Source organism: Ooceraea biroi, unplaced genomic scaffold (genome assembly GCF_003672135.1).
Source record: "Ooceraea biroi isolate clonal line C1 unplaced genomic scaffold, Obir_v5.4 UnassembledTig77, whole genome shotgun sequence".
NCBI classification, from domain to species: Eukaryota; Metazoa; Arthropoda; class Insecta; order Hymenoptera; family Formicidae; genus Ooceraea; species Ooceraea biroi.
Window position 1 is genome coordinate 679 of NW_020825169.1, and position 11,706 is coordinate 12,384.

The 11,706-nt window shown below is 31.5% G+C and overlaps 2 pseudogenes; one reads left to right on the forward strand and one right to left on the reverse strand.

The window, feature by feature from the left end:
* The first annotated feature begins 303 nt into the window (after window positions 1-303).
* On the forward strand, window positions 304-4,726 carry LOC113563536 (annotated as a pseudogene).
* A 153-nt stretch (window positions 4,727-4,879) lies between these two features.
* On the reverse strand, window positions 4,880-10,313 carry LOC113563535 (annotated as a pseudogene).
* Between the last annotated feature and the right edge of the window lie 1,393 nt (window positions 10,314-11,706).

Genomic DNA, 11,706 nt, shown 5'->3' on the forward strand with positions numbered 1-11,706 from the left:
AGCAAGTTTTAATGTGTGTTTCAGTGGGAAATTAAATGTGTTGTTTGGTAAAATGTAATTATTGATATATGACTCTTAATGTGCATAACATGGTAAATTGTTAAAACGTGAATCGCGCACGCTAATATTTTTAAGATAGATGTGAATCTTGTAGTTATGAATTTTGCAGTTATACTGGATTCTGCAATAGTATTACAGTCTTTGTAGAGTGAATTTTATTAGAATAATATAATTTAAAGGATTTGCGGGGGTCGGAGTCGGATTGTGTGCAAAGTAGTTCCGTTGTTACGTGTCATTTAAACGATGTGCCTGGTTCGAAAGTACCTGTGTGGCTGGGCCGGATTGGAGGTTATATGGGGATGGATCGGTTTGGGTGCTGGCGCATGGGCCGTTCGTTGGTGCAGATGTGTAAAATCGGGGTGCGTTGAAGAGTTCGCGAATTCAAGATCGGTGTCGGTTAGTATGTCATAGACTGTGAAGTTAGGTGATGGTGGCTATGGAAGCATGTTAGAAATAAGGTAAATGGGCAGAAGGTGGGAGGCGAAACAACGTTAGTAGAGCAGCAATATTCGATGCGATCAATCAACGATGTAAAAAAAATGCTTGTCCCACAAAAAAGTCTGACGAGATTAATTTCCGGGTGATTAATTTATTTAGTTGTATCATATTGGTATTTCCGATTATAGTCAAGTGTTTTCGGAATTAGTATTGCAAAGGATAGTGTTCGGTTTACTCACCTTAATCATAGGACAGGCTAAGAGATACATGGCGATTATAGAGTCAGATTGTGAAGTCGTGGCATTCTGGTTTGCGGTGATGATACCTTTGTTTGGATTAATGGGACCTGCTCTGAAGACTGTTTTCGGCTAGTACGGACGAATTAGCAATAGATGCGGGGAAGTCCTGTAAACGTTAGAGACGGGCGACCTTGTGTGGGGATATGACATTTATCACAGGCATTGGCGGGTTAATCAGGTGTGTTTACTCTCCGGTGCATGGAGCAATGTATTGTATTAAGCGGTAAATCGCCTGAGCGCTGTTGTAAAGGCTGGAAGCACTGACGTAGTTGTTTAGTTTTAGTTGAATCGTGGTTTAGATTAATATCGGCGTGACTTACAAATTCGAGAGTTAGTTAGAAGTAATTTTATTATTATTGTGTTGATAAAGAACGACGTTAGTAATTAAAAGAAGCACGAATTTATTTATTTGTATTACGTAGGCGGGAATTAGGCGGAGTCGCGATGTTTTTAAGTACTGTAAGATACTAACCCAGAGTTATGTTTTTGATTGACTAGATGCCGATATTTGAACAGGTGCGGTAATGGAGAAATATATTAATTAACCGCGTTGTAGTCACACAGGTAAAAAGATATGCTGTCGTCAAGTATGTATATGTATCTAGAGACTGTCAAATAATTTTTCTCTGGAATAGGAATGTGTGTACGTCTCGTAAATGTTTTGTAGCATATGGATTGCCGATGGTCCATGGGAATGATGGATCTTTTCTATATTCTTTGTATAGCTTAGTTGGTATGGCAGAGATGTCATTAAGTGGAGCAATTTTCGGCACTAGGGCATGTTAACTTCTTATTTTGAATCTACATAAAGCGGTGAAGGGCCAGTTTGGAGGAAGCGCATAGGGTCCCTGTGCATCGGATGAGCCAATTGCCATTAGGTACTGTTATTGGTGCTCAGATTTACTCATGTGCGTTCGAACTTGAGCATCTTCTTTCAAGACTCCTCATGCTACTATGAGCACTTCAGGTATATTATGAATAAAATATTGCTTTCTTATTAAGTAATAAAGTTTGCACATGATCTGCATAAAAATGTGAAAGTTTTTCGGCATACTGGCTCCGTATGGAAATAAGATTGTTGTAGGTGCGGCAGCAAAAGAGCAGTTATAAAGATAACGCGTTAATACTGTCAAGAACAGGAAGATCTTAGAGAATGCGTCACATTGTGTGTGGCCGTTTTTGCGATGAAGGATCTCGTTGTTGATATTATGATGCTGAGGCATTTACTAGGATTATATGTTTCGATTCGTTAAAGTTTAATTACCTTCTTATTAGACTCTAGATGAGAATAGTTCTTATCAATGTGGGTCAGCATTTGTTTACTTTCTGTTTCTAATTGTATGATTATCATTAAAATGACACATTAATGCCGATCTATGACGTCGAATCGATACGCTTTGATTAATAGTATACGTTTCTTGAAGCTATTTCTTTAATTTCAAATATTTAATTAAGTTATATAAAAAAGAGAAAAAAGAGATAATTAGCCTTTTATACATAATTTTAAATTTATGCTTCAATATACAACAAGGATTATCATAAATTTTATTAATGGTTAACGTAATAAAGAATGCATGTAATTCAAGATATATAATATTGAACAGGGAACCGTCTTATTATTAGGCGCTTATAGTTTACATTCGATGGTAGGCTGCTTGTTGCTGCAACCAATTAAATGGCATATGAAAAGTGTTCCCATTTGCGATGATCACTCATCAGAATCAATCAATAAAAGTCCTGAACTTCTAACAACTAAAGAAGGTAATTATACACTGATTAAAAATATATATTTATATATTTTGTATATACGTGCGTAATATATAAAATGCTCTTCGTTAATACTTGATAATTTTTACAATGTATAGAAATATCAAATCATGATGTGGAAGAAAAAATAAATATACATTCTAAAAAAGTAGCAATAAATAATTATCAAAGAACAAGAAAAATAACAACATCCAGCATCGATCATGATGTCGATGTTGCAAGCATTTATGGATTAGATACACCTCCACCTCGAAAGATTTCTATGGATGCCGAAATAAGTGCGTGTGGATAATCGCAATTCTCACTAACTGTTAAATTATGAAGTAACTAATTGTGAAGTCCTTTTAATTGAGAATCGTGTGATATTAAAAACACAAATTTTACATTTCAGACTTGTACAATGTAAAGGACATCGAGATGACAGTAATCAATACGGGATTAAAGAACAACCATACAAATTTGTATGGGAATCTGCAATATTTAAGAAAGCACAATTTAGGTAATTAGACTAAAATAATATTAATTAAATTTTACCGATGTTTATAAACATAATAAAGTTAAACCAACTTCAAATTTGTAACTAATTACGAATATTCTTGCAACTAGCTCTAGCATTCCAACAATCTAACGTTGAAAAAATATTTTCTTATCTTCCTCCTTCTTATACCTGCTTTTCTTTCTCTCTTTCGATAATAATATAAATCTTTATGTATATATCTTTAGCGAGAAGTGTGGATAGTATCAATCTTGGCAGCAGCTTCAAACTTTTTGAAGACTTTGCACCGACAACAAACAAAAAATTGACTTTTATTGACGATAATGATACAAGTCAGAAAGCTTTGGAACAGAATGCATTATTGGAAAAAGAAGAAGATATGGATTCAACCGAAAACAAATCAGTAATAATGAGTAAGTATAAAAGTATTCAAACTGATTAATAAATAAATAAAAATGAAATATATATTTTATACACACTTCTTCTTATTTTATACATTAATACTAATGTAAAATTACAAAATGGTAACATAAATTATAATTATAAAGAAAGATAAACAGGAAAGAATTTCATATATACAAAATATGTTGTTTTGAAATTTGTGACACAAAATACTTATTTTACAGATCTAAACGCAATTCCATCTTTTACCGAATCGTGCGACAAATATGTAACCTTTACGATTTTGATCTGTTGCGCGATCCAATTTATGTAAACATCATGTTGGGGATGTCGATTGCGATTTTCGCAGAGGCAAATTTCTCGCTGTTAACACCGTTCATTCTTGCTGACATGGATATGAACACAGCGAAAATTGCTACTATCATGAGCGTCATCGCGATAGTCGACCTCATTAGCAGATGCGCGGCTCCTTTTCTAGGAGAATGGTTGCATCAACCGCCTAGAATAATGTACCTGATTAGCCTGAGCCTTCTGATAATTAGCAGAACCTGTAACGTATATTATACATTTATTATCTTTTATTATTATCTTTATTTATTGCCAAACATTTCCATAAAATATAGATTTATAAGATAATGTAAAAATGTATGTAATATGAAAAACAAATATTGATTAATACAGCGGTGATATGAAATTTATTTTGTTTATTTCTGGCACAGCACTGATTTTTACGAATAGCTTCATTTCGATAGTGGCCGTTGCGATCGGTCTAGGATTGGCAAAAGGAATTCGATCGGTGTACATGGTTTTAGTCGTGCCCAATTACGTTCCCATCCAAAAGTTACCTAACGCATCAGGGATTCAGATGTTGACCAATGGAATGATTCTTATGTGTGCCGGACCTGTATTTGGTAAATCACACCAGCTCTTCACTATTTGTTTAATATTTGTTCTAAGTAACGGAAATCTTCTCAGCAAGCACAAACTGTTAACAGTTGCCAAAAGTTTAAATAAATTGTAACATAGAGAATTAATGTGTTGCAGGTTTAATACGAGACAATACTGGAAATTATACTATTTGTATTATCTTAATTAATTGTGTGACTGCTCTTACGATACTTATCTGGACAGCGGAAATTCTAATCACACGGAGAAAATCTATACAGGAGAAGATGTTGCCTAAAGTAGCTACATGATAATATTAATTAGGTCAAATATATATAGCACATATATATATATAATTTATAATGATATATTTTGTAAATAAATCATTTCCGACAATTTATACTCCGATTAAATTTTATGAAGCTCACTACACACCCAATTTACATATACCTTAGGTGTAAAGTGCAGGTCATATTTAGTAATTCTTAATTTTACGATGTACGAAAGGGAATAAGACATTCTTATACCTTTCTTAAACGACGTGCCAGATTTCCCCGTCAGCACGATCGCAATTAAGGTCGTGTCCTTGTTCGATACCATTTACCGTAGAAATGGATCTAATTACAACGCTAGTCCTCTCGACGACTAAAGTCTTCGAGGCAAGCAACCATACACTGTGCAAAACAATGGAACATCTTTTCCCACTATCTTCCGGCAGGAATTCCCACGTATCGCCATGACGAGTAACGTGTGATCTTCCTGAAGAGACCTGAAGAAGAAGTTCGAAGGTCAATGAAATGTAGATAATACGTACCATCAAGCCGATTTAAAACCATCAGTCTATTTAAAACTGTCACGTACAGTGTCTCTCGCATTAAGTTCTTATTTACTAAGTGTAACGCTTTCATTGTTACAACTATTAAACAATATTTTTGTCATAACATAATAAACTTAATATTAGCATTTCATAAAATCTGGCTTGAAATACGATCGAAGAACGAATACGAAATTCGCGACATAAAGTCTTCTTTTACGATTGAGAAAGCTGATTCGCGGGATATATATGCATATCACGTACGCGTCTATATTAAGATGCAGCAACGCTCAAATGGTCGTGACACTTTTCAGAGAACGTTCAACTTTACGAAATCGGCGAAAGTGACGATCAAACGTGATTGGCAAATGCATAAAAGAGTAATTTAAGCATAAAGGCAAGCTAATATTGAACAATATAACGTACCTGCTATTCTTTACACTAAAACGAGAGAAGTGTGTGTATTTCTTTTATCAAGTCAAATGAGAATATTTAGTATATGGACAGAGCAAATGTACAAAAGTTTAAACTTTATATCGTTTAGAGAAATATAGGACTGTACATATGATATATAAAAGTTTTTTTAGTTTATTTTATTAACTTTTAATACATAAATATATCAACAGTAACATGTAACACAATGTTTATTTTATATATGTACATATATTTTTATTTATTTATTTAATTTATTTATTGTTTATTTGTTTGTTATTTAATTTTGTTATTTACTCATGTAAATTACTCATTAATTTATGTTAAATTAAAATTCATTATTTTGCAGTTAATTGGAACATGACTAGATATAAGAAAAACTCGTTGGAAAGTGTTCGACATGCATAACATATAAACTAAAAAAGATATAAATAAAGGTTGAGTATATAATAGTATACACTTACGCCAATTTGACTTATGAAAGTGCACCAGGACAAAAACGTGTTCGGTTAAAATTCAATTCGGGTAACGCAGATTGATCTGGTCTAAAAATACTCAAAATAATCAGAAGGCAAATTTGAAAAAAAGGAATTTAATTTTTAAAAATACATAATGTTCTAGATGATTTTTTGTAATTCATTCTCTAATTTAATTCAAATTTGTGAGACGCGATTGAATTGCAAAAGAATTATATAATTCTCGTACATTTTCTGAAATAAATTATTCAAACCATGTTTATCTTATATATAAGAAATTGATATTTTATATATGTATGTAAAAAATGTTTATTTGCGGCAATTTTTATTAATGTACAACTTTGCAAGTCACAATGACAAAATGCAAATGTATGCCGCACTGTCTTTAATTTTCTGTAATTTTTCTCCTTATTTCTTCAGACTTATTAAAAAATACTTATAATAAAACTTATAAAAAATATATATCCGGATTACAAAGTATGTCATTATCCGGTTCACTGGCCACAATAATCACTTACATATACATGTAAAGTCGATACAGTTCACTCCTTCGCATTAAATAGCACTAAATTCAAAAGTTTATTGAAATGAGGTCGAAAATCTCTATTTTAAAATAATTATTCACACACAATTATTCACGAAAACACACCATCAAAATTACCCGCACACATACAAATTGCGTTGCACATTTTCTACAGATTAACGCATCATCTTCTGGCATGTGATACCTGTAAAAGGAAATCATAATAATTTCGTAAAATTATTTAGACAAAGAATCCAATTCTGAAGATACACTGAAACAATAGTGATACTTGCCCTTGAATGCCCGGTATAGAGCACAGGAATATCCGGAGATTCATTATTCTCGTTATCCTGTTCGCTGTTGTCAAGCGACGCAAACTCCTCATGCTCCATGATGCCCCATAAGGGAACGCTTTCTGGACCCGTGGAAGCCACAGCCAAATTGTTCACAGCCTGTGGCAGCACTTGATAGGCTTTCTCGATCGACTCCAAAATATCAAGTCTGTTTTTTGTCTTCTTAGCGTCAGAAGTTCTTCTTAATTCTTTTGTATTTCTGTCTATTTCTTTCACCGTTTTCTCCTTCTGCTGCTCAACTTGGCTTGATTTGGTGCTGGTTACAATAGGTTGCGGCGTTACCACATAGACTCGTTCTTTGTTCGATGGAGAAATATCCATGGAGAAGCCTTGCCAACTGTCGTCCTTAGTGGATGCGATTGAAGCATCGATAGAACTTTCAGTCGATTTGGAATTTTCTACTACCTTGAATAAAAAATTAATATTAAAGCAAGATAAAACATTATTGCTTATTTTACATTAACACACTTATTTAAAATTTTTCATTCATTACCTGTACTCGTGATTCTTTGTGATTGCTAGCCGAACTCTTGTATTCCTGATCATTAAAGCTGAATCCAGCCAGAGTATATGTTTTAACGTTACTCTCATGGGAGCTGACCACATGATTAATGGGTTCAGTAGTGGTCAAGTATTCGTCAGGAATCTGCTTTGAAGGAAACAGATACGGATTTGCGGAACTAGGCGATACTGTACTAGCAGTTGTACCTTTCGAATATTTCTACATTTGACAAATAAGCGTATTTACATTATCATGTTTGCTATAAATAGGTTAATAATAAATAAATTATAACTTTATGATTAACTTGAGAAATCAAGATAAAAAAAGTAATAATTTAAAAAAATCTTATAATTATGATCTTTGCAATTAAAATTAAATGTCGATTGTTTTCATAACTCATAAACTCATCACTCATAAACAATATCAACTTTAATAAAAATAGAATACAAATTTTTATTTCATCAAGAACTTATTTTATGTTGAAGAACACAAATATTTTTTTCAGGATTTTATATAGATTTTAAGATTTATATTAATAAAATCATATTTATATTAAAAAGATATGATATACCTGTATTGTCCAATTATCGATATTCTTTTGCAATCTATGCACATCTATGGAGTTATTCACTTTAGTACTAATATAGATTGGTTGCTTAGTGACATTCTCTAGTACTGTCGAAGTAGTCGGCCAAGTTTGCGTATTATGAGAGACGTTCGGACGACTAGTCACTCTAATCCTGTTTCTTGATTCTTCACCGACATAATTATCGTGATTGGCTTCGTCTGTATAAGTAATCTTTCGATCGTTATATCGTTGGAACGGAAGTGGTGTGTACTGCGATGTATAAGGAATTATGACCTGCACCTAAATTTTAATTACAAAGATCCAGATTATAGTGAGCATATTGATATAACATTTAAAAATCTTTTAAAATAAATCCTTTTACTCAAGAAATATATAATCGTGTCACCTGTTTATTTCTCTTTACGCTTTGCTGTCTCGTAGATGTCTTGTTTGCGTTTTCCAAATTAGTAATAATAATTTTTAACGTTTCCTTTGCTGTATCATCGTGGGAGTTTACCGCAGTGTTCCAAAACGATTCTCTTCCTGTATTCTTCAAAGTCGTTGACAAGTTACTTGGCCACAAATGTTCCGCTTGGTCAGATGGCGAGATGTAAGAAACATCCTTTCCATGGGAAACCTTAGAATCAAGATTTCCATTGAAATTCTGTGTTACGCTGTCATTAATCTTCGACGTTAAGGAATTAATTATCTGAATGTTATTCGTAGACGAGTAAGATTCTGTCGAAGCAACTTCTTGTCGCGTTCCGTAAAGCCCGTCTCTAGGCGCCAAGGTCGTCCGGCGGTCTCGGCACTCTCAAAATCTGCGATCGCGTTAGAGGTCGGCGGTATCGAGGACGAGCCGTCCGACTTTCACCCCCGTATGTGAAATCTAGCAACAGTGACTCCTCGTAATGTACTGGATCTTCGATCTTCACGGAAGATCCGTCTGAAGTACGCAGAGGTGCGTGAGAGTTCTTGATGACGTTGCTGCTGGGGAACAAATGGTCGTGCCCGCGCTCGAAGTTACTCGGCACTTGATCGAGACTAGAAATTCCATAACTGGGAGGATTCTGATCAATTTGACTCGAATTGCTGGGGAGATTACCCAACGGTTCACTTGATCCTGTTACACCGTAAATTTCTTCGCCGTTAAACGAAGGTTGACCAGCGACAGTTGAGTCGCCGAAAGGTGCTTGATGGCTTATGGTGTCAAGTGATTCCTGACGAATCGCGGTGGCGTCGAATCCATGGTGATTCGGTACAGTGTGACCATGAGACACCTGGGTGCTGCTGGAAGATAAATCGTTATGCGCGCCATGATCTTGAACACCGAAATTTTTCAACTCTCCATAGTTTGCATCAGGACTGGTATATTTTAATTCCTGATGGACTGCTCCTAAATTCGACTGACTCGATGGATGAACGGATTGTTCGTATCCATTGCTGGGACTGGGCTCTACATGAAGAAAAGAATCATTCCCCGCAAGTGGACTATCCTCTGACGGTGGTGGTGGTGGGCCACGATATTCCGAGTTCTCGTCAGGGACAGTTTTCACAGGATAATTAAAATTTTCCGCTTCGAAGAGCGGCGGCATCGCTCCAGGATACAAATGCAGATTTGGTATTTGACTAATCAAGGATTCATCCTGTCCATTAGCTGATAATGGCGGCACAAAAGAGAAATCCGGAGCCTGGACTTCCTGCGTAGCGGCTTGATGAACATCATGAGGGACTTCGTGATTAGCAGGCGGCAGGTAATTGTCGTTTAACGATGAAGATTGAGGCGGTGATGTAAATGAGGCGTCTCTTAAATGAGGAAGAGCGTGATGTATCGGCATCCACGGTATCTTGTTGCAAGGATTGCAGCTCTTGCCTTTAGGAGGGAAAACATATGTTGGATTGTTAAAGGAGCTGAGGGAGAGGTGGTTTGTCGTAGACCGGAGGTGACGGTTCATTGATTGTGGCGAATGGTGGATTGGGTGAAGTAGGAGGTTGCATAAACTGTGATGATGGGGGATAAGGAACCTCGGGCTGCAAGGGTGGCGGCGACGGTGATGAACGATAAAAGGATTCAGCAACTCATTAGCTGCGAAAAATATCCTGGCGCTTCGGTCGGTCGATGGTTCGCCAATCTTCCAGTTCTGATCACTGAGTTAATCATTGGCGGTGGCGGTGGAACGAGATATTCGTTCAAGCTAACTCTACGAACGTGCCGAACATTATCAGGTCCTGCCAGCCATTTCTGATGGAAGAAGCCGCGCTAGTTGTGCAGATCACCAGTAATAAGAATGGCAAGAACTGAAATAGAAAATTATTGCTTTAAAATTAAAAAGAAACTTGTTGACATAAGCTTTGTGCAATTAAATATTAATTATTTAACAAAAATACTATATTGTTAAACTATTAACTTTACTTCTAATAAAAATTTTTGTCAAAAAAAAAAAAAAAAAAAAAAAAAAAAAAAAAAAAAAAAAAAAAAAAAAAAAAAAAAAAAAAAAAAAAAAAAAAAAAAAAAAAAAAAAAAAAAAAAAAAAAAAAAAAAAAAAAAAAAAAAAAAAAAAAAAAAAAAAAAAAAAAAAAAAAAAAAAAAAAAAAAAAAAAAAAAAAAAAAAAAAAAAAAAAAAAAAAAAAAAAAAAAAAAAAAAAAAAAAAAAAAAAAAAAAAAAAAAAAAAAAAAAAAAAAAAAAAAAAAAAAAAAAAAAAAAAAAAAAAAAAAAAAAAAAAAAAAAAAAAAAAAAAAAAAAAAAAAAAAAAAAAAAAAAAAAAAAAAAAAAAAAAAAAAAAAAAAAAAAAATAAAAAAAAAAAAAAAAAAAAAAAAAAAAAAAAAAAAAAAAAAAAAAAAAAAAAAAAAAAAAAAAAAAAAAAAAAAAAAAAAAAAAAAAAAAAAAAAAAAAAAAAAAAAAAAAAAAAAAAAAAAAAAAAAAAAAAAAAAAAAAAAAAAAAAAAAAAAAAAAAAAAAAAAAAAAAAAAAAAAAAAAAAAAAAAAAAAAAAAAAAAAAAAAAAAAAAAAAAAAAAAAAAAAAAAAAAAAAAAAAAAAAAAAAAAAAAAAAAAAAAAAAAAAAAAAAAAAAAAAAAAAAAAAAAAAAAAAAAAAAAAAAAAAAAAAAAAAAAAAAAAAAAAAAAAAAAAAAAAAAAAAAAAAAAAAAAAAAAAAAAAAAAAAAAAAAAAAAAAAAAAAAAAAAAAAAAAAAAAAAAAAAAAAAAAAAAAAAAAAAAAAAAAAAAAAAAAAAAAAAAAAAAAAAAAAAAAAAAAAAAAAAAAAAAAAAAAAAAAAAAAAAAAAAAAAAAAAAAAAAACAAAAAAAAAAAAAAAAAAAAAAAAAAAAAAAAAAAAAAAAAAAAAAAAAAAAAAAAAAAAAAAAAAAAAAAAAAAAAAAAAAAAAAAAAAAAAAAAAAAAAAAAAAAAAAAAAAAAAAAAAAAAAAAAAAAAAAAAAAAAAAAAAAAAAAAAAAAAAAAAAAAAAAAAAAAAAAAAAAAAAAAAAAAAAAAAAAAAAAAAAAAAAAAAAAAAAAAAAAAAAAAAAAAAAAAAAAAAAAAAAAAAAAAAAAAAAAAAAAAAAAAAAAAAAAAAAAAAAAAAAAAAAAAAAAAAAAAAAAAAAAAAAAAAAAAAAAAAAAAAAAAAAAAAAAAAAAAAAAAAAAAAAAAAAAAAAAAAAAAAAAAAAAAAAAAAAAAAAAAAAAAAAAAAAAAAA